Source organism: Aethalodelphis obliquidens, unplaced genomic scaffold, assembly GCF_003676395.1.
Source record: "Aethalodelphis obliquidens isolate GAN/ISIS:26980383/991018 unplaced genomic scaffold, ASM367639v1 scaffold6, whole genome shotgun sequence".
Taxonomy (NCBI): domain Eukaryota; kingdom Metazoa; phylum Chordata; class Mammalia; order Artiodactyla; family Delphinidae; genus Aethalodelphis; species Aethalodelphis obliquidens.
Window position 1 is genome coordinate 24963418 of NW_020837950.1, and position 21464 is coordinate 24984881.

The window sequence follows — 21464 nt, forward strand, 5'->3', positions numbered from 1 at the left end:
CGAAAAGTCCTGGGAAAAAATAAGAATATTTTTACGATTTGACTCCTGGTCCCCAGAGAGCTCCTCTCTGAGGCTAGCAGGCCGCATGGAGCCAAGTCCCAGCAGGAACACGCAGAGAGCACACGCTGAGCCTGGAGAGCAGGTTAACACAGCCTCAGACAGATTCATCTTCATTGCATGTCCTCGACAGCCTCTCAACTTAGGTCAAGTCCATGGCGAACCAAAGGATTTTATTAGAGGCAGGGAGAAGTGGTGGAGAGCACGTGGACTAACTCGGATTCCATTCCCAATTCCATGACCCACAAGCCCGGGGACCTTGACCTAGTTACTTAATTTCTCTGAGTCTCAATTCCCTCATCTGTAAAATAGGGATAATAAGAGTCACCTTGCTGGGTAGGTATGAAGAACAGAGAAGGCGCACGAAGTGTCTGGCTCTTTGTGGCAGGAGCTTAGGGGCAGGATAGCCTCATGGTTAAGCAATTGGGCTGGAGAGCCAGATGGCCTGTGTTTATTCCAGCACTGCCACTTGCTAAGGGTCCTCAACCTCTCTGTGCATAGATTATATAAAATTTGTAAAGTGGGGGAAATTACCGCTAGCTCTTAAGGTTGTCATGAGGATTAATTGAGTTTGAATATGTAAAGTCCTTAGAACAGTATCTGGTACATGGCAAGTACTCAGTGTTAGCTACTATTGTTCTTCAAATCCAGTTATTAATAGAAATCTCTGATGACCAAAGACCTCCTAATCATTTCACTTTAGTCCAGATATCAGCTGCAATAAATACATTAGCTCCTACGCACAAATGGCAAGAGTGGATTTAAGCAAATCATAACTTAGTGAGTCACAATTCCTGTTTATAAGCAGAGAAACACAATTCAATTTTATAGGCAGCTGGGCTGCTAATTAAGAAGAAGCCCTTAATTACAGCACCTGATGTAGGAGATCTGTCTTGTGCTCACTCGCCTTATTTTGCCCACCTCTTCTCCCTCTATCTATCGTTCATCTATTTCTCTGCATTTTATTTATTTCCCTGTCTCCTCAGAGGAGAGGGTAGGTCGGTTGTCTAGAGACCTAAATTCTAAAACTGCTCCCTGGCTCTGGAACTCACACATCTCTGCTTGAAGTAAGAACGGTGCTCAACTCACCAAGCTGGGGCTCTGAGGATAATGCAGGCAGATGTGAAGCAGCCACAGGAGTTTGGGGGAGCTGAGAAAATGGCCCATAGGGTTGACCCAAGGGAAATGAAAACCTATGTCCATATGAAAATCTGTATGCAGATATTTATAGTGCCTTGATTCATAATCACCCAAACCTGGAAACAACCCAAATGTCCTTTAACTGTGAATGGGTAAACAAACCGTGGTACATGCACACAATTGAATACTGTTCAGCTATAACAAAGAATAAGCCACCAGTACAGGCACATCATGGGTGCATCTCAAATGCATTAGCTGAGTAAAAGGAGGCAGACTCAAAAGGCTACATAGTGTAATGTTTCATTAATACAACTTTCTGAAAAAGGCAAAACTATAGAGCCCGAAAACAGATCAGTGATTGCCGGGGCCTGGGGATGGGGGAGGGGAGTCAGCATCAAAGGGCCTTAGGGAATTTGGAGAAGGACTGGGAATGTTCTATACCTTGATTGTGGTGATTACACAGCACATGTGTTTGTCAAAACTCATAGAACTCTTCTTTGGAGAAATGTCTATTTAGGTCTTCTGCCCATTTTTGGATTGGATTGTTTGTTTTTTTGTTATTGAGCTGTTTGTAAATTTTGGAGATTAATCCTTTGTCAGTTGATTCATTTGCAAATATTTTCTCCCATTCTGAGGGTTGTCTTTTGGTCTTGTTTATGGTTTCCTTTGCTGTGCAAAAGCTTTGAAGTTTCATTAGGTCCCATTTGTTTATTTTTGTTTTTATTTCCATTTCTCTAAGAGGTGGGTCAAAAAGGATCTTGCTGTGATTTATGTCACAGAGTGTTCTGCCTATGTTTTCCTCTAAGAGTTTGATAGTGTCTGGCCTTACATTTAGGTCTTTAATCCATTCTGAGCTTATTTTTGTGTATGGTGTTAGGGAGTGTTCTAATCTCATACTTTTACATGTACCTGTCCAGTTTTCCCAGCACCACTTATTGAAGAGGCTGTCCTTTCTCCACTGTATATTCCTGCCTCCTTTATCAAAGATAAGGTGACCATATGTGTGTGGGTTTATCTCTGGGCTTTCTATCCTGTTCCATTGATCTATATTTCTGTTTTTGTGTCAGTACCATACTGTCTTGATTACTGTAGCTTTGTAGTATAGTCTGAAGTCCAGGAGCCTGATTCCTCCAGCTCCGTTTTTCATTCTCAAGATTGCTTTGGCTATTCGGGGTCTTTTGTGTTTCCAAGATATACAGATTGCCAACAAGCACATGAAAGAATGCTCAACATCATTAATCATTAGAGAAATGGAAATCAAAACTACAATGAGATATCATCTCACACCAGTCAGAATGGCCATCACCAAAAAATCTAGAAACAATAAATGCTGGAGAGGGTGTGGAGAAAAGGGAACACTCTTGCACTGCTGGTGGGAATGTGAATTGGTTCAGCCACTATGGAGAACAGTATGGAGGTTCCTTAAAAAACTACAAATAGAGCTACCATACGACCCAGCAATCCCACTACTGGGCATATAGCCTGAGAAAACCATAATTCCAAGAGTCATGTACCAAAATGTTCATTGCAGCTCTATTTACAATAGCCAGGAGATGGAAGCAACCTAAGTGCCCATCAACGGATGAATGGATAAAGAAGATGTGGCACATATATACAATGGACTATTACTCAGCCATAAGAAGAAACGAAATTGAGTTATTTGTAGTGAGGTGGATGGACCTAGAGTCTGTCATACAGAGTGAAGTAAGTCAGAAAGAGAAAGACAAATACCATATGCTAACACATATATATGGAATCTAAGAAAAAAAAAATGTCATGAAGAACCTAGGGGTAAGATGGGAATAAATACACAGACCTACTAGAGAATGGACTTGAGGATATGGGGAGGGGGAAGGGTAAGCTGAGACATAGTGAGAGAGTGGCATGGACATATCTACACTACCAAATGTAAAATAGATAGCTAGTGGGAAGCAGCCGCATGGCACAGGGAGATCAGCTCTGTGCTTTGTGACCACCTAGCAGGGTGGGATAGGGAGGGTGGGAGGGAGGGAGATGCAAGAGGGAAGAGATATGGGAACATATGTATATGTATAACTGATTCACTTTGTTAGAAAGCAGAAACTAACACACCATTGTAAAGCAATTATACTCCAATAAAGATGTAAAAAAAAAAAAACCCCAAAAACTCATAGAACTCTATATCAGAATAGGTACATTTTCCTGCATGTAAATTACACCTCAGTAAACCTAACTTTACATTTAAATGGTCCATTGGGACCATGAAGCAGCAGATTAAAGGACCTTGACACTTTCCAACGTCAAACAAATAACTGCTATTTTTTCCTGCCTTATATTTTTATTTTATGCATTTCTTGACATCCCTGTTAGCCGTTGAAATATGCATTTTTGAAAGCAGGGGGCAATTAATCTCATCAAATATAATAACTTTAGGATAAAAAAAGTCTTTTCCAAATTAAATTAGCCTTGCAGGAAGAATCAGATATGAATTCCATTGGGCAAAACATGTTAACAGCCGCTACCCACGTCAGATGATGCATAGGATGGGATGTGTGTGTTTCAGACTCCGGAGAAGAGGGGACAGCTTGTTTTGCCCAAATGATTCTTATCTGACCTCAATGCACAATGAACTCAGGGAAGCTGTTCCTACAAAATTAGGGCACAGTTGAATATAGACACGTGCCAGATGGGTATTCCCAGAAGAACAGCTTTGTCCAAGTGAAAGAATGACAACGTAGATAATGATCCAAGAATTCACAGTTTGAGATCCCTCAAACTGCCCAGGATCTAGCGTTGCAGAACGAGACCTAGGTTTCACAGTTCATCACAGAAGTGTAAACGAGGGTGGATTGATTGTCGTGAGCTTTTTCCACCATTGAAGTGATTTTTGTCAGCTTAAAACACACCGCACTAATGAATCATTAGTGCCAGCTTTTCGTAGAACATGAGAGTGCCAGAAAAACTATCAGTGGATAAAGGAGTAACCTGAGTCTGGGTGGGGCGGGGACCGGCACAGTGACAAGAGCCAATGAGTAGTGAATATTTGCTGAGCCCGGACCTACATGACCTGGTCTCGTCCCATCACGACCTCCAAGGAAGACGTTGCTATCACCACTTTACAGACAGGAGATGAGAGCTTAAAGAAGGTGAAGTCACTTGCTCTTAACCATTTTATATTTTCAAATGCAAATGTTCCGTGACTCCACAGTGAGTGGAAATGGTGATTTCTGAAGTAAATTCAGACAGAGGTGGGTTGAAGCAAGAGACAGAAAATAAAATCATAAAGAAGTGGGCAATAACGTCCTGGTAAGTGTTTAACAACTGGCTCTGGGGTAGGGAGGGCTGGGTTATAGCTACTCTACCATGGCCAAGTTGAAACTATCCATGTGAAATTAACCTGACAATTCAACAGTTAACCATCCTGAGAGTTGCTAGTGGGGAAATCTGGGGTGAAAAGTATCAGCTCAGAGAAAGCCTCAAGAAGACCCTGAGTGAACTGGAACATGGGGATGGGAACAGCAGAATAGGAAAGAGACAGAAGGATGTGGAGGAAATAATAAAGGAAGACAGAATTCAGGGCACAGATCTGAGACTTGCTGAGGAAGATGGAGTTCCACTGGGTGTTTAAAGAAGCCAGAGAAGCCCCAAATCTGTCCATGGCCCTCTGCCCCATGGCCCCTGAGGTTAAGCTAGGGGGGCACCGGGGAACTGAGCAGAAGCCTCTGTTTGAGGAAAGGCCAGGAACACAGTGACCCCTGGTCAGGGTTTACAGAAGGGATCTGTGGAACAGAAAATGGGCTGAGTTGCTGAGAAGAAGAAATGCTGATTTCTGGTGACCACATTATCAAACTTGCTCAGATGTCCAAGCATAAAGTAGCAACGATCATGAGTTCCTCTGATGGGCAATACCATGCATATCACACACTAGGCACTGCGCCACTTCTAAAGGAAAACTCCATCATTTCTTGCTGCTCATAGATCTTTCTTCTGAATACATGATGCCAACAATTCCTCCTATCATGTAGTTTCTGACTCCTGCTGATAGATTCTGACCTTACTTTTCATCCTCCCACTTGCAGCCTCACCATGCCCTTCAGGCTTGATGGGCACATAGTCTTCCCCCCTATACACAGGGCTTCCTGTTGGAGTCTCCCCACATCCACACTCATGGCAGTTTTAAAACAATGCTGCAAAACAACAACAACAACAAAAAAAAAAACAATGCTGCAAAATCTTTGACACTCCTTCCTTCCAGAGGTGGGATCTGTGTCCCTGCCTCTTGAATCTGGGTAGGCTTGGACCAATAGAACAGGGTGGAAGGGCCGCTATATGGTTCTGAGACTGGGTCATAAACAGCCATGCAGCCCTGGGCTGCCTAGTAAGAAAACCAATTATCCTGAGGCTACCTTGAGAGAAAAACCACACATAGGCACTCCAGCGGACAGTCCCAGCTGAGCTGAGCCTTTCATCCGACTCACCAAGCCACCAGACATGTGAGTAAAGCCGACTCGTACCCTCCTGGCCAGCCCAGCCTCCAGCTGAGTGTTGCCGAGTGATCTTACATGATGCCACATGGAGCACTGTTGCTGACCCCTGCCTAAATTCCTCACACACAAAATCATGAGATATAATAAAATGATTGCCATATGTTCAGGATAGTTCGTTATAAGCAATGGATAACTAGAACACCACACTCACTCCCAGGCTTTTCATGCTTCCCTCTTTGAAGAGCCTCTGGGCAAACAGTGCATCTAGTCCTAACCCCTGCACAGTTGAGAAGGTTCTTTGAATAGCACCATGAAATATTGCTTTACTTAATTCCATCATATGAACCAAGAACAATTTTAGTAGCCTAGATATGACATGAGTACGTGTGTGTAATTAAAAAGCACAGCTTTCAGCACACTCTTCCTTGAAAAATCAATCTCTGGACTTACGGACTATCAGATATTTCTAAAATGTCCTGATAATATTTGTTTGCTACTTGTTTATTCACTTGTTTGTGAACTGGCGCTTATCGGAGAAGTAGAAGCAGCTTCCAAAGATACATGGGCAATCTAAGCAAGAAAATTCTATCCATTTATGTGACTTTTCTCCTCTTGAACTGGAGAAAAAGATTCTTCAAATTGAGGAACAAAACATGTCTAACACAATTCACAAAAAAAAGGAAGAATAAATTGAGAATCACCCCCTTCAAACCTATGTCAGTCCAACTAAATAACTGATACATGAACACGTATCAAATTAGTTACCCAATTAGTGTATAGTTTGCATTTTCTCATTCATTCCACAGTATTTATTGAGCACATAATACATACCAAGCACCATACTGGACTCTAGGAACACAGAGATGAAGTTGAAAAAATAGCAGAACTAAGGAGCTTATAGTCTTGTGAAGGACACAAACACATAAACAATACCTTAATTTTGTGATGATAAATGCAAATGTTTGTTAAATTTTGATATTTCTGGAATTGAAATGTGCCTTTACAATCAATGCCAATCTTTACTTTCCTACAAGCTGCCGGGCAGAAGAGTGAATTGTCACCAGCTGGGGTAACACAAGTGAGAAGGCTGGAGCACAGGAGTATTTAGTGATGCACAGTGAGTATGTTACCCTTTTCTCACCTTTATTTGCATCGGTGATAAAATTTTAACTAACTTTGGATTCCTAATTGTTGCTTAAGTGTCTTCCAAAAAATTATTTTATGATGAAGAATTAAAACAAACAAAATTGAACAAATTCCTCTCTTCAACAAGCAATGTGATTAAAGACAGTAGAAACGACCAAGTCTCTCAGTAATAGCTGATAGAACTTACAAACCTGGGAGAGGCAGGTGTAACCAATTCACACACCATGAGGGATTATCACTCAGGCTTTAGAAGTCTCTCTGTTCAAAGCTTCCTCTCACTTAAAGAGAAACCATTTAACTTCCAGCAATACATCATTTAATTAAATGGCAACCAAGACTGAGTTTAACCAAATAAGAAACAATGACAAACTTTGATAATCTTTAATATACTCCATACTTAATGATCTTAACTAAGGATGCTAAAGGGGTCACTATCACCAGAACAGATTACAAAATGATCATGATATAAACCGTGATGCCAAGCAAACTGCAGGTGATGAGATGTGATTCAGAAGGACCCTTAGATTCTCATTATGTTGAAGACTTAAACTCTGTAATACTAAACAAAAAAAGTAAAATGTAATTATCTGGATAAATTTGGCAGTTTAAAATATGTAGATTGATGTAGATTAATAGTCTTTTAAAAAATGTATTACTAAATAAATATGCCATCTTAAAATCAATAGTGTCTTAAAATCAAGATATTATACCATCAAATGTGTTTATGATTATAATATATTGTCAAATGTGCTATGTAGTCTTAATTTAAAGTATTTTATCTGATTGTCCTCATTAGTATAATTATATTTATCAGAAAATGTGTCACACTTGTTGATTAGGAAGATAAGGTCACAGGTAAAAGGGTAAAGGACTATGGGACATGACAAAGGGAGTGGTAAATTTTATTTGAAACAGGAGATGAAGGAAAGTAATTGGCTTTCTGAAATGTTGATTTTTTTTAAGTTTGTCTTTAAAGATAGGTACATTTTTGTCAAAGGAGTAATGAGAGTTTAAATTAGAGGAAAATTATATTAATGAACAAAAATATTTGGCTTATTCAGGAAATTCTGAGTAGTTTAATGGCTAGAGTTTAGGCTTTATGAGGATGGAGACAGAAGAAGTACACTGGCTGGAGTGGCTGGGCCTTATGAAGGGTCTCGTGTTTTATTCTATCCTGTACACACGAGGGGATCACAAAAAGATTTAAATAGGAAAGTCTCATGAGCAAATGTATTTGTTTAAAAAAAAACCGCAGGGCTTCCCTGGTGGCGCAGTGGTTGAGGGTCCGCCTGCCGATGCAGGGGACACGGGTTCGTGCCCCGGTCTGGGAAGATCCCACATGCCGCGGAGCACCTGGGCCTGTGAGCCATGGCCGCTAAGCCTGCGCGTCTGGAGCCTGTGCTCCGCAACGGGAGAGGCCACAACAGTGAGAGGCCCGCGTACAGCAAAAAAACAAAAAACAAAAAAACTGCAATAGCTGTACAGAAAATGAATGGGAAGAGAATGAGGCTGGAGGAGGCAGGGGGGCCAATTGGAGGCTGTTACAATATTCCCCCAGGAGAGATGATAAGGGCCTCAACCAGGTAAGTGGCTCTACGTACAAATGGCTGAGGGAAGTGACTCCCCTGAGTCTCATCCTGTTGTATTCCCATATTCCTCACCATAATCTTGAGTTCTGTGTGCGGGGCCAGAGCAGACAGGAAGGGGAAATGTACCACTGGAGATAAAGAAGATAAAATAGAAAAAGTATATGAATCTAGAAATTTAGTCTTTGGAGAGAAAATTCCCCTTTTTAATTCATTTTGATTTCTTGTATGGGCAAAAGTTACCGGAAGTTGATAAGAATTTAGCTACTGAAGCCATTTCCTCAGGGATGGTATGGATGGTGAAGTGTCTTTTTTATTACACGATTGAGTTAAGCTGCCAAGGTCCAGTCATCCTCCTGCTATATTTTGCAATGGCAAAATAATTACTAAAGTTGTAAAAAAACTAAATGCGTTTACTATTGAAACATTACTATAAATGTATTAAAAATATATTTTGGGGGACTTCCCTGGTGGCGCAGTGGTTAAGAATCTGCCTGCCAGTGCAGGGGACACAGGTTCAATTCCTGGTCTGGGAGGATCCCACATGCCACGGAGCAACTAAGCCTGTGTGCCACAACTACTGAACCCACATGCCACAACTACTGAAGCACACAAACCTAGAGCCCGTGCTCCACAGCAAGAGAAGCCACCGCAATGAGAAGTCTGTGCACCGCAATGAAGAGTAGTCCCCGCTCGCTGCACCTAGAGAAAGCCCGTGCGCAGCAACGAAGACCCAGTGTGGCCAAAAATAAATAAATAAAATAAATTTATAAAAAATAAAATAAATTGTATACTAGTAGAGATGCCAGTAATTGTGTACATACCAACAATGAATATGTAGAAATCAAAATTAAGAATACAACATCACTTACAATTACTCCTCAAAAGTGAAATATTTAGGTGTAATTTAGCAAAACATGTACAAGACTTGTATACTGAAAACTACAAAATTCTGATGAAAGAAATCAAAGACAATCTAAGTAAATATACAGACTTTCCATATACATGGATTGGAAAACTCAGCATACTAAAGATGTGAATTCTCTTCAAACTGATATACAGCTTTTATGCAATTCCTAGCAATATTTTTTGTAGATAGGTGAGATAATTCTAAAATTTATATAGAAAGGTAAAGAAAGTAGAACAGCTAAAACCATTCTGAAAAAGAAAAAAATGGAAGGAATCACTCTACCTGATTTCAAGGCTTATTGTAGAGCTACAGTAATCAAGGTTGTGTGATTTCGGCAGAGGGATCGACATATACATCAGTGGAACAATATAGAGAACCCAGAAATATCCCCACACAAGTACAGTCAAGTAATTTTTGATAAAGGGCAAGTGCAATCCAATAGAGGAAGGACTGTCTTTTTAGTAAATGGTGCTGGAGCAACTGGCTATCCATAGGCAATACAAAACAAAACAAAAGAAAACAAAACAAAAAAACTCCTCAAAAACAAAAAATAAAACTTGACCTGAACCTCACACCTTATAAAAAAAATTAACTCAAAATGGATCATAGAGTTAAATGTAAAATGTAAAGCTATAGGGTTTCCCTGGTGGCGCAGTGGTTGAGAGTCCGCCTGCCGATGCAGGGGACATGGGTTTGTGCCCCGGTCCGGGAATATCCCACATGCCGTGGAGCGGCTAGGCCCGTGAGCCATGGCCGCGGAGCCTGTGCTCCGCAACGGGAGAGGCCACGGCAGTGAGAGGCCCGCGTACCACAAAAAAAAAAAAAAAAAAAAAAAAAAAAGTAAAGCTATAAAATTTTTAAAAGATAATATAGGAGAAAGTCTTTAGGACCTAGGACTTAGTGAAGAGTTCTTAGTCATAACACCAAAAGCACAATCCATAAAAGAAAAAAATGGATAAATTGGACTTCATCAAAATTAAAATTTTGCTCTGTGAAAGACCCTGTTAAGAGGATGAAAAGGCAAGCTATAGATGGGGAGAAAATATTTGCAAATCACATATTAGACAAAGGTCTCATTTCTAGAATATCCAAAGAACATTTAAAAGTCAACATTATGAAAACAAGCAATCCAATTAGAAAGCAGGCAAAAGACATGAAGAGACATTTTACCAAAAATGATATACAAGTGGCAAATAAGCACATGAGCAGATGTTCAGCATCATTAGGCATTAGGAAAATGCAAATTAATAGTACAATGAGATGTCACTACACACCTGTCAGACAGTTAAAATAAAAAATTATGACAATACTGCATTTGTTTACTAAAACTGCTGTAACAAATACCACAGACTGGGTGGCTGAAGACAACAGCAATTTATTTCTCACAATTCTGGAGGCCAGAAGTTTAAGAGCAAACTGTTGGCAGGGTTGATTTCATTCTGAGGCCTTGTTCCTTGACTTGTAGATGGCCATATTCTCCCTGTGTTTTCACATGGTCTTTTCTCTGTATATGTTTAGTCCTAATCTCTTCTTATAAGGACACCAGTTGTATTGGATTAGGGTCTACACCAATGACCTTACTCAACCTTAATCACCTCTTTAAAGACCCTATCTCCAAATATACTCATATTCTGATGTACTGGGGGTTATGGCTACAACATATGAATTTAGGAAAGACATAATCCAGCCCATAACAAACACCAAATGCTAGAGAGGATGCAGAGAAACTGGACCACTCTTATATTGCTGGTGGGGATGTAAAATGGTACAGCCAATGTAACACAGCAATTGCACTCTGGGGCTTTTTTGTTTTTTTAACATCTTTATTGGAGTATAATTGCTTTACAATCATGTGTTAGTTTCTGCTTTATAACAAAGTGTATCAGTTATACATATACATATGTTCCCATATCTCTTCCCTCTTGCGTCTCCCTCCCTCCCACCCTCCCTATCTGACCCCTCTAGGTGGTCACAAAGCACAGAGCTGATCTCCCTGTGCCATGCAGCTGCTTCCCACTAGCTATCTATTTTACATTTGGTAGTGTAGATATGTCCATGCCACTCTCTCACTTTGTCACAGCTTACCCTTCCCCCTCCGCATATCCTCAAGTCCATTCTCTAGTAGGTCTGTGTCTTTATTCCCGTCTTACCCCTAGGTTCTTCACGACCTTTTTTTTTTTTCTTAGATTCCATATATATGTGTTAGCATACAGTATTTGTTTTTCTCTTTCTGACTTACTTCACTCTGTATGACAGACTCTAGGTCCATCCACCTCACTACAAATAACTCAATTTCGTTTCTTTTTATGGCTGAGTAATAGTCCATTGTATACATGTGCCACATCTTCTTTATCCATTCATCCGATGATAGGCACTCAGGTTGCTTCCATCTCCTGGCTATTGTAAATAGAGCTGCAATGAACATTTTGGTACATGACTCTTTCGGAATTATGGTTTTCTCAGGGTATATGCCCAGTAGTGGGATTGCTGGGTCGTATGGTAGCTCTATTTGTAGTTTTTTAAGGAACCTCCATACTGTTCTCCATAGTGGCTGAACCAATTCACATTCCCACCAGCAGTGCAAGAGTGTTCCCTTTTCTCCACACCCTCCCCAGCATTTATTGTTTGTGGACTTTTTGATGATGGCCATTCTTACCAGTATGATGTGATGCCTCATTGTAGTTTTGATTTGCATTTCTCTAATAATTAACAATAATGAGCATCTTTTCATGTGCCTGTTGACCATCTGTATGTCTTCTTTGGAGAAATGTCTATTTAGGTCTTCTGCCCATTTTTGGATTGGGTTGTTTGTTTTTTTGTTATTGAGCTGCATGAGCTGCTTGTAAATTTTGGAGATTAGTCCTTTGTCAGTTGTTTCATTTGCAAATATTTTCTCCTATTCTGAGGGTTGTCTTTTGGTCTTGTTTATGGTTTCCTTTGCTGTGCAAAAGCTTTTAAGTTTCATTAGGTCCCATTTGTTTATTTTTGTTTTTATTTCCATTTCTCTAGGAGGTGGGTCAAAAAGGATCTTGCTGTGATTTATGTCATAGAGTGTTCTGCCTATGTTTTCCTCTAAGAGTTTGATAGTTGGGGCTTTTATTTTAAAGAAATGAACAAAAGCTGACACATGATTTCTCATAGCATCAGTATTTGAAACAGCCCAAAACTGGAACTACAATTTCCCTCAATAGGTGAATGGTTGAAAATGACATGGTAACATCCATACCATGGAATGCTACTCCACAATGAAAACAAACCACTGATGCACGCAACAGTACGGATGAATTTTAAAAGGTTGTTATGCTGAATAAAAAAAGCTAATCTCAAAAGGTCACATATTGTACGATTCCGTTTATATACCATTCCTTTTTTTTTTTTCCAATTTATTTATTTTTGGCTGAGTTGGGTCTTCGCTGCTGGCACAAGCTTTTCTCTAGTTGCGGCGAGCGGGGGCTACTCTTTGCTGCGGTGCGCGGGCTTCTCACTGCAGTGGCTTCTCTTGTTGCAGAGCACGGCCTCTAGGCGCACAGGCTTCAGTAGTTGCGGTGTGTGGGCTCATAGCTGTGGCTCGCGGGCCCTAGAGCACAGGGCCCTAGAGTGCAGGCTCAGTAGTTGTGGCACACGGGCTTAGTTGCTCCACAGCATGTAGGATCTTCCCGGACCAGGGCTCAAACCCGGGTTCCCTGCAGTGGCAGGCAGATTCTTAACCACTGTGCCACCAGGGAAGCCTTATATACCATTCTTAAAATGACAAAATTAAAAAACTAAAAATAGAGTTACCATATGATCCAGCAATCCCCCTCCTGGGCATATATCTGGAAAAGACAAAAACTCTATTTGAAAAGGTTCATACACCCCAGTGTTCATAGCAGTGCTATTTACAATAGCCAAGACATGGAAACAACCTAAGTGTCCATCAACAGATGAATGGATAAAGAAGATGTGGTATATACATACATTTCATTATATATACATAAATGTATATATAAATATATATATAGTGGAATATTACTTGGCCATAAAAAAGAATGAAACATTGCCATTTGCAGCAACATGGATGGACCTAGAGATTATCATACCAAATGAAGTAAACTAGACAGAGAAAGACAAATATTATATGATACCACTTATGTATGAAATCTAAAACATAATGCAAATGAACTCATTTTCAAAACAGAAACAGACTCAAAGACATAAAAAACAAATTTACAGTTACCAAAGGGGAAAGAGGTGGGGGAGGGATAAATTAGGAGTATGGGACCAACAGATACACACCATGATGTACAAAATAGATAAAAACCAAGGATTTACTGTATAGTACAGGGAACTATATTCAATATCTTGTAATAATCTATAACGGAAAAGAATTGGAAAAAATATATATATGTATAACTGAATCACTTTGCTATACACCAGAAACTAACACAATATTGTAAATCAACTATACTTCAATAAAAAAAGTTTTTAAATAGTGTATTAAAATATCACTCATCTTGATTTCTGGGTTTTCTGATGTCCTCTTAAATTTTGTGCCCAAAGCACGTGCCTCTCTTGCCCCACCCTAGCCCCAGCCCTGTGGGTCATCACCTGTTGCCAGATTGTTTGTCAAAGGGTTTTGCCTCTAATGTTTGCTATGTAAAATGTGAGTTTTATTTTACATTTTAAACTTTAATGACAAAAGTACCTCATACTCATAAAAAAGTAAAAGAAAATGTAAAGTAAAAAGTAAAATTCTATCATAACTTTCTCCTCTCAGTCCCGTTTCCAGAAGTTGCCACTGTTAATAAATTGTATGTCCTTTCAGATAGTTTTTATATAAATACATGCAAAGCATAAATGCTGTTAATACTCATTAAAAAAACAAATGGGGGGGGACTTCCCTGGTGGTGCAGTGGTTAAGAGTCCACCTGCCAACGCAGGGGACATGGGTTCAAGCCCTGGTCCGGGAAGATCCTACATGCCGCAGAGCAACTAAGTCCATGTGCCACAGCTACTGAAGCCCACATGCTCTACAGCCCGTGTGCCACAACTACTGAGCCCGCATGCTGCAACTACTGGAGCCTGCGCGCCAAGAGCCCATGCTCCTCAACAAGAGAAGCCACTGCAATGAGAAGCCAGCGTACTGCAACTAGAGAAAGCCCACGCACAGCAACAAAGACCCAATGCAGTCAAAAAAAACAAAAATGACAACACAAAAATAATGGGATCCCATTCTACCACTGTTCTGAACTTGCTTTTCTTTTTGATTAATGATATAACAGACACCTTTTCATATTCTTCTATTCTAGTACATTCTCTGTGAGCTGCATAGAGATCCATTGTATGGCTCTGTAATAATTTAATTCCCTGTTGATAGACATTCAGGTTGTATCTAGCATTTATTATTTCAAACAATGCTACAATAAACACCCTTAAACACATTTTTGCTTGTTTGTTTTAATGTAAATGTTTTATTACTATTGCCAAAAACCCCTCTAGAATATTTTATGCACCTTCTCACCCCTCCACCAATTTTGGGGGGAGTATTAATTTCCTCTCTCTGTGGCCAATACTGTATGTCATCAATTTTTTTAAAATTTACTAATCTGCTAAGTAAAAAATGGAATTTCATTGTTTTACTTTGATACTCTTTTATTATCTTTTTATAGATTTATTAGCCATTTACTACTCTCCTATGAATTTTGTGTTCATATCCTTTGCTCATCTTTTTATTGGAACATTAATCTTTTCTATATGGATTGGTATGAACTCTGCATATTAAAGAGATTAGTGCTTCATGTATTACAAACATTATTATTTCTGTTTCTTGTTTATCTTTTGATTTTGTCTATGGAGAGTTTTTTGTTTGTTTTGTAGGGTTCTTTTTTGCTGCATGGAAATTTCAGGATTTTTTAAAAATTTAAAGAGTCAATCTAATCATTCATGGTTTGTTAATATCATGTCATGCTTAGTATGGTCTTCCTCATTCAAACTTTTTTTTTTTTTTATTTATTGACATGTTCTTCTAGGGGTTTTGTTGTTGTTGTCATTGTAGTACTTTAAGAGTTTAAGCCATTGAATTTCTTTTGGTGAAAGAAGTGATGTAGAGATTCAGATGACCTTTGTCAAATGCCTTTCCATTTCTCATAATATAATTTATTGGACAGGCCAACCTTTCATCACCTCTTCTGAGAGGCTAACTTTATTGTAAAATAATGTTTATACATGCTTCTGATCATTTCTGAATTTCTCATTCTCTTTATTAATAGAATCTTTCTGTTTCCACAGCAGTCCACAGCATGTTAATTACTGTAATTTAGTGAAACATTTAAATATTTAATAGGGTTATTTCTCTTCGTTATTTTTTTCTATCTGGCTCTTCTCTTATGTTTGTTTCTCTAGATGGACTTTGGAATGAGTGTGCTAAGTTTTAAGAACCCTGTAAACTGTCATTAAACTGAATTTATAAATTAATTTCAGGAAAACTCTTATCTTTTCATATCTTTAATAATATTCATATTTTAAAAATTCCTAGGCAAAATGAACACGTCCTTCAACACATTAAAGTCTTTTTGAACAAAATAATATTGCATTATATTGCAGACTTTTGATTAAGAGCTTGAGAAGGGGGGTCTTTTCTATAATTCTCTAATTACTATTTACACTTATTTTAATGTGAACTAATTCATTCTATAAGCAATTATGAAGCACCTACTGCATATGGCAGACACCATGTTGGACAATGAAAAGATAATGAAGCAAAGACATCGTCCCTGCTCTGACATCTTATCATGCGGTTGGTTATTTCTAGTAGGAAGACAGTCATATAAATAATTGCAGAATACTGTTGTGACTATTAAACAAGGGCAGTACAATGTGTTATGGAATACAAAATCACAGGTTTAAAGAAGAGCTTACTTTCCCTAGGAGTTTCTTGAGGATTTCCAAGACATGACACGTCAACTAGATTTTGAGGAAAAGTGAATGTTGGCCAATAAGAATATTGTCTATTCAGGATTCATGTATCTACTGGCATCTTGATGTTACTCAAAAAGATGGTTTTAAATGAAAATAACCAAAGTATTAAAAAATGAACATAATTATTCATTAAAAATTTGATCTTATATATAAGCAGATTTTCATACAAGTAAGTAAATTCTTTAGATTGTATAGATATGAATTTTTTACTATTTTAATGTTTCCTAGCCAGCTTTATTAATTTTCATGGTATATAAATTCAAAAATTTTAGACAGTTAAATCTATCATTTCCTGTTTAATTTCTCCTATTGTTTCAATCTTTCAAAAGCTACCATCTCTACAAAGATCTAGTAAATGGGGTCCCATTTTGGCCACATTTCAATAATCACATGGAATTGCTGAACAGCATCCAAAAATGATGAGAAATGAAAAGTAGGTTTCCATTTTTTCACAAGTAAAAATTAGAATAGGTCAAAGAGAGATCTTGTGCATTGTCTCCAAGGATAATACAGAGGATGATGAGTGACGATTTTCTATGTCCAATAATTTTAATTAAGAGAAAATGAGTTTACAGCAAAGGACAACATTTTGGATGAGCACAGGGAAGAACTTATTTACTATCACGGTGCTAGAATAGAATAAACTCCAAAATAAGATGAAAGCCTCCATTCGCATAGGTTTTCCCAAGATAATAGAAACCATTTATACCAATTGTTTACAAACTGGAGTTCTTATTTGGTGTATCTTAGAGAAGGTAGAGGAAAAGGATAAGACTGTTAGCAGGAGGCCAAGGACGTGGGTCTATTGATTCAACAGAAAGATCTGGAACGACTGGTTTATCCAGTTGACAGTTGGGTGTTGACAGGGGGGGTGCTGACTCAGCTGATAGCTCAAGGTCTCTTCTCTATATTGGCTGAGATTAGTAGTCAAAGGCCAAGTCATACTTTTTTAAAAATAATAAATTCAGTCACAGTTTTGTGATTTCGTGCTCTATGTTTATTCACATTTGGTCTTGGATAAATGGGTTCACAGTGAACACTTTTCCTCCAAATCCAACATAGCCATGAAATTACATAAAAGTACAAAACCAAAAGCATTGAGAATATAAATTTTTTTTTAATGAGGGAATAAAAAGCAAGTTTTTCTGCAGTTTATAAATGCTATGCTAGTAGGAAAGTCAGATAAAAATAGTTTAGCACACTCCCAAACTCCCAAATTAACCAAATTTCTTTTCATAGGGTAGGCATATTCAGCATATAAATCAATTGTCAAAATCTGGTCTTCAGTGACTTTGAGACTAGACATAAAAATGCATATTTTACATTTTGAAAAGTCTTTAATTGACTAGTAGAGCTATGGTAAAAGGAGATTAGAAATTTTTTCAGCTGCATAAGATTTTCAATGAGTTCCCTAAGGATGCGGGTGGATATCTTTGATTTTAAGATTTGAGTTGATTAGTAAGAAGGAAATGTGGTGTCAGGCATTAGAACCTCATTTTTATTATCTAGCTTTTATGCAATTCATTTCCTCTCTGAATTGAAAAAAAATACTTTATAATATCTTGGTTAATGAGGACAGTGTTAAATTTGAAAGGCTAGAGCTAGAGGTTTTAGAGGAAGGCCAGCTGTTGGCCAAGCCAGGCTTCATAAGGCTACATTGTATTGATGGGGTCACTAGGGCCCACAGCCCAGTAACTTAAGTTCATCAGATTCACTCAGACTCAGAGAGACGGATGCACACTAACAAACTCCCAGTTCTCTGAGGTCAAGGGTGGGAGGAGGGAGCACACACATCTGCTTTTCCTTACTCACCAAATCCTATGAAATCATCATAGAGGTACTTTAAAAGAAAATAAATCTATAATAGTGTGGGGGAAACAATGAAAAGCTTCAATAATGAGCCAGAAATTTGGAAAGATTCCTAAAAGAGGAAAAGCAGTAAGAGTCATACTTAAGAGAAATTTTAAAATCCTGTAGAACATTACAGCTCAAAACACATCCAAGAGAGGAATCATAGCATTGAGAGGACTGGTTTTGGAGGAGCTAATGCAATTCACTAATTCATTCTTTTATTCAACAAATATTTGTTAAGCATCTATTATGTGTCAGGCACTATTCTAGACATTTGGGTCACATCAGTGAACAAAACAAGGTTCTTGTCCTCTTGGAGAGTGTGTTCTAGTGGCATGAGACAGACAATAAAAGATAAACTTAAACATTTCAGTCTGGAGAAGAGGATGAATGCCATGGAAGATGAAAAAGTAGATGGGGGCGAAAGACAGTTGTCCTGTGGGAGTAGGAGGCTGGATATTGAATAAAGTGGTTAGGGTAGGGAGCGCTGAGGAGAGGAGTTAGCCAAGCAGCTATCTGGTGGAAGGGCATTCAAAGCAGAGGGAACAGTGAATATGAAGACTCCAGGGCAGGAGTGGTATCCCTGTCATGTTCTAGGAACTTTGAGGAAACTGGAAGTGGAAGGGGATGAGGTCGAGAGGTCACAGGGAGCTGGATTGTGTAGCCCTTGTACAGACCTTGGGTTTTAATCTAAATGAATTGGGAGCAGTGGCAGGGGGACGTGTGTAGGTGGGGAGAGGAGAGAACAGGGTTTTGAGCAAAGGAGTGATGTGATTTCATGGACATTTAAAGGGCTTGACTCTGGGTGTCCTGTTGAGAATAGACTGTAGACAGTCAAGAACAGACACAGGACCACCAGTAATGCAGGTGAGAGAGGATTGTGGCTCTTACCAGGTTGGAAGCAGTGGTGGTAATGAAAGTGGTCAATTCTAATGCATTTTGAAGATAGAATGAACAGGATTTCCTGATGCATTGAGTGTAAAAGTGTGAAAGAGAAACGTCACAGATGACACATATTTTCTGGCCTGAGAATTGGCTAGATGAAGTTGTCCTTACCTGATATAAAGACAGCTGCATGTAGAATAGGTTTGGTGGAATTTGGAAGAGTTGTATCGAGTTTGAGATGTCATTAGACATTCAAGGGGAGATGTCAACAGGCAGTTCTCCAGGATCTGGAGTTTGGAATAGAAGTCTGGGCTGGAGATATGTATTTGGGGCTTGTTGGCACATGTATGATGTTTGAGAATGAATACGATCGCCACATGGGAGAGTACAGATATTGAAGAGAAAATAGAGGAGAAAAAACAGATGATCATCTCAATAGGTGCCCCCAAAATATTTGATAAACACTTATTCCCGATTAAGAAAACAACAAATACCAAGAAACTTTAAGGGGAAAAAAAGACTTCAATATATCATGAAAGATAATATGTTCTCTAAGTGAAAGACTATAGTTTTTTCTTATTTCCTCTGCTTTATGTTTCTCAAATTATAAAGCAATACAGCTTTATTGCAACAAGGAAACTACGACAGTGATGTGTAAAGAAAAGTTAATCATCATTTCATCCCCATCTCAACCCCCTTGAGGTGACAAATGTTAACAACTGGCATTTATCCCTTCACATCTTTTTCATGGTTCATTCAGTATTACAAGCATTTATGCAGCCCACAGTTATAGTGGTTTGTTTTTATGTTCTTTGTTTTGACAAAATAGAATCATACCATACACATTACTAGCTTTTAAAAATTTAACAACATATGATGAATATCCCTGCAAATATGTCGATATAGATTCAACTCTAGCTTTTTCTCTTAATATATATACACACACACATTATACATGTATATGTGTGTATATATAATGTATATACATACTAATGTGTGTGTTATATATATATATAGTATCATTATGCTAGTTTAAAAATTTTCTATTAGATTTTTTTTCCTTCTACCCTCTTCCAGCATCTACCCAAAACTAATCCCCCTACCCCCAACCTGGCATAGCCCTTGTTAACAACGCCCTGTAGAGCATTCCATGCTTTTTCCCCAAGGTCAGGTAATCATGAGCAAACTGAAGTTTGCACACAAATATATACATTTACATATATACACACATACATACATACACTCATATACTAGTTTATATCTGGAAACCATAATATACACAATTCTCAGCATCTTGTCTTTATCACTCAACATTGTGAAGAAATCCTTCTAATTCATGGGGAGTAGTTCTAATTCCTTCTTCTTAGTAGCTGCATAGTATTTTATGACACAGATAAATGCACAATTTATTCAACCATTTCCTTATGGATGCATATTCACTTTGTTTTTAGTTTTTTGCTACTATAATTCTGCAATAAACAAGTTACATATAGCCTTCTGTACTGGTTCTTTTATTTCTACTGGCTACATTCCCAGCAGTGCAATCATTGGGTATGTGGATTCTTTATTTTAATAGATGCTGTTAGATTATTTTTTTCCAAAAGGCAATAACAATTCACACTTTTCACAAGCAATGCATGAGATTGCAATAGATAATATTATTCTTTTTAATTTTTTAAAATTTATTTATTCTATTTATTTATATTTTGGCTGCGTCGGGTCTTTGTTGCTGTGCACGGGCTTTCTCTAGTTGCGGTGAGCGGGGGCTACTCTTCATTGTGGTGCGCGGGCCTCTCATTGCGGTGGCTTCTCTTGTTGCAGAGCACAGGCTCTAGGTGCGTGGGCCTCAGTAGTTGTGGCTCGCGGGCTCTAGAGCACAGGCTCAGTAGCTGTGGCTCACGGGTTTGGTTGCTCCGTGGCATGTGGGATCTTCCCGGACCAGGGCTCGAACCCATATCCCTTGCATTGGCAGGCAGATTCTTAACTACTGTGCCACCAGGGAAGTCTTATTCTTTTTAATTTTTGCCAGTCGGATGGGTGTAATGTCTCATTATTTTTTATTATTTATTTATTTATTTTTTTGCGGCACGCGGGCCTCTCACTGTTGTGGCCTCTCCCGTTGCGGAGCACAGGCTCTGGACGCACAGGCCCAGCGGCCATGGCTCACGGGCCCAGCCGCTCCGCGGCATGTGGGATCTCCCCGGACCGGGGCACGAACCCACGTCCCCTGCATCGGCAGGCGGACTCTCAACCACTGCACCACCAGGGAAGCCCTATGTCTCATTATTTTAATTTGCAGTTTCCTGACTGCTGGTGAGTTTGCGTACCTTTTAATACGCTTATTAGCCATTTGGATTTGGTATTCTGTAAATTGCCTGTTTATACACTTGCCCTTTTTAAAAAATGGAAGTGTTTATCTTTTTTTTACCACTTCGTAAGAATTTGTTGCATGTAAGAATTATTAAC

The 21464-nt window shown here is 38.9% G+C and overlaps 1 long non-coding RNA gene across 2 annotated transcripts in view; it reads right to left on the reverse strand.

The window, feature by feature from the left end:
- The window catches only part of LOC113618898 (uncharacterized), a 54949-nt gene that overhangs the window by 12918 nt on the left and 20567 nt on the right, over positions 1-21464 (reverse strand). Inside the window, exon 3 of one of the 2 annotated variants that reach the window (XR_003432183.1) lies at positions 13086-13120. The exons of the other annotated variant lie outside the window; for it this stretch is intronic. This is a non-coding gene — a long non-coding RNA (uncharacterized LOC113618898). The remainder of the gene's footprint in view (positions 1-13085; positions 13121-21464) is intronic. 2 annotated transcript variants of the gene reach the window in all.